At 47.5% G+C, this 2,590-nt stretch overlaps 1 long non-coding RNA gene across 1 annotated transcript; it reads left to right on the forward strand.

The window, feature by feature from the left end:
- The first annotated feature begins 729 nt into the window (after positions 1 to 729).
- On the forward strand, positions 730 to 1,601 carry LOC132658734 (uncharacterized). Its single transcript, XR_009598728.1, has 2 exons — positions 730 to 821; positions 1,315 to 1,601. It is a non-coding gene; the product is annotated as an uncharacterized LOC132658734 (long non-coding RNA).
- The last annotated feature ends 989 nt before the right edge of the window (positions 1,602 to 2,590 follow it).

Consider the following 2,590-nt stretch of genomic DNA (forward strand, 5'->3'; position numbering starts at 1 on the left):
CACTCGCAGTGACTCTCGTGCAGTCCAGAAATCAAGCCAGTTGGTTATGCTATATTAGCAGATTTGTAAACTCTCAAGTAAATAATTAGCTAAATCAGGGTCTTATCATGTGACTAGATGTAGAAGACATTAAGAGAGCTTTGAGTGGCACATATGGAACTCATTATAGTGAGAATGACTGTTTATGAGACATGAGTTTACAAAAAAAATAATCTTTTTCTTCGCATGTGAAAGTAGTTCTATCATTATTTTGCCACAATAAAATTTGCATTGTAAAAAAGAAACAGAATAGTGCTAACAAGAAAATGACAAAATCCATTCCTACTCTCTGCTTCCTTTCCTGCCACCACTTCCCCCATCCCTATTTCCAGGTATTTTCAGGACTGCAGAGGTGAACATTAGTGATTCCACAGAAAAAGGGTGGAGGGAGCAGGGAGGACAGGACCATTCCCCAGAGCAGCAGTGGAATCGGCCAGTAGCCCAGGAGAAAATGTTGCCTCTTCTAATAACCAAAGACAACACGTCTGTTGGATGTGCAATGACTAAAAGGAGGGACAGCGTCCTGCGTGGTGCTGGGGGTACAGGAGGAGGGGGCTGGAAGGGGGCGGGCCACCCTCCGCTTGGCTAGTAATAGGAGGGGAAATGTGGGACCCTGAACTCACCCGTGACGTAGCTTCACGTGACCAGGAGCCTGTGTGCTGAAGTCGGTCCAGATAGCGGTTCTTACTCAGGTAACCGACTCCCGATTTCGTTGGAGGCGGTGTGACTGTAGTCAGGGAAGGAGGACAAGAGGAAACCCGTCCTGATTCCCGCCGCTCACGGTGAGGGTGGGTACTGATTGGAGACTCTTGAAATGAGGGTGGAGGGTAGGTTTTCGAGTTTGGAGGGGCTTGTCAGTCTCCCCGACCCTCCCGCCCAGCCCCGTCAGAGTCTCACGAACCCAGCTCCTTTTTGTGCTCTGCCTTGTACAAGACAGCTGAAAAGGTTGGCGTGGGGGACCCCCGCGGGCAGAGGGCAGGGGAGGAGGAGGCTGTCGGGGAGTGGAGCCATGGGTTGGGCGGGGGAGCCAGGCCTGACTACCTGCACAGGTCAAGTTCCGGGTTTGAGCCCACATTTAGCGGTTGATGCGTTTACTGTTTTCACTGCAGCACTGAGTCCCCATTGTCTCCTCTCTGTTTCTGTCTGGTTCTCGCTTCGGTCTGTCCCTGTCTGCTGGTCCATCTATCAGTGGGCTGATGATGCAAAAGAAAAAGCAGCTTAACGCCTGCCTCGTTGTCTTCTTCCCTCTCCGCCCCCAACACCCCCGCCCCCTAGATCCAGCTAGACTGCGGTTTCAGACTCCTGCATCCAGGCGGCTCTCATAGCCTAGAGAGTCCCCTGAGAGCTTTGCTCAGCTGCAGCATGGGCCGTGCTCAGAATTTGGGCTTGATGGCAACAGGCCTGGTGGTCGGGGCTGGCTCCTGGTACTACATCTACCGACTGACGTTGGGAGAGCAGAATAAGAAGAGACCCGCTGATTCGAAAGACGTTAATCCTGCCTACAAAAAGTTTAGAAAATACAGAAAACTGTAAGGAAGAAAATAAAAATAAGTCACCAATAATTGCTCTTCCTTGTCTTTCTGTCTGTGTAAGAATGTGGATGTGTGTGTTTAACATTATTGAAACTATACTGTGTATGATATCCTGGAATTATTTTTTTTCAGGTTACATTGTAGGGTATGCCTTTCATCAGTTAATGAATATGTATCATAAACCGTCTTTTAACAGATTGTTTCATAATAACATCATAATCTTCTCCCTTTGCTGGCCTTTCAGATAGGAAAGAAATATTAGATATCTTAATTGTCTACAAAGTAACTGTGGAGGATCAGTGATAAAGAATCCGCCTGCCAATGCAGGAGATGGAGAAAACTCAGGTTCGATCCCTGGGTTGGTAAGATCCCCTGAAGGAGAAAATGGTAACCCACTCCAGTATTCTTGCTTTGAAAATTCCATGGACAGAGGAGCCTGGAAGGCTACAAGTTCGTGAGGTCATAAAGCATGGAACATGACTGAGCGGCTGGGCATGCACACACATAGAGAAAGTCTACATAGACTTTTGCGGGGATGTCTTTCCATACTAGTTATAGCTGTGATATCCATCATTCTTGTTTCCAGAAGGACCAGTTAGGTAGCTTTGGTGCCATGCTTGGCATAGAGGGCATAGGAATTTGGTGAGACTGACAGCCTTGGGTAGGACCCAGCCTTGCAGGAGCATCATAAGGCCAGCAGCTTTTATTTCCTCCTCTTTTCTTTGGGCTGTCAGGAAGCAGGCTAGTGGTCTCATCTATTCAAGGAACCCTGAGATCTCTCCCGTTTTCCATTGAGTGGGAGAAGGGATTTCTTTTTAGTATGAAGGGAATCCTTCACTCCCTGAGCTTCATTTTTCACAATGAATTTGGGGCTTGGAGGAAATAAAATCTGGGAAATCCTGCCACAAACTTTCTCTGAGGCAAGGAAGTACAGAATTGGCTGGACTGAGAAAGAGAGAGCAGGGAACACAGACAACCATAGAAATGAAACAAATTAAAAGCTTAAGTGAGGTTCTCTA

The sequence above is a fragment of the Ovis aries genome, chromosome X (genome assembly GCF_016772045.2).
Source record: "Ovis aries strain OAR_USU_Benz2616 breed Rambouillet chromosome X, ARS-UI_Ramb_v3.0, whole genome shotgun sequence".
Taxonomy (NCBI): domain Eukaryota; kingdom Metazoa; phylum Chordata; class Mammalia; order Artiodactyla; family Bovidae; genus Ovis; species Ovis aries.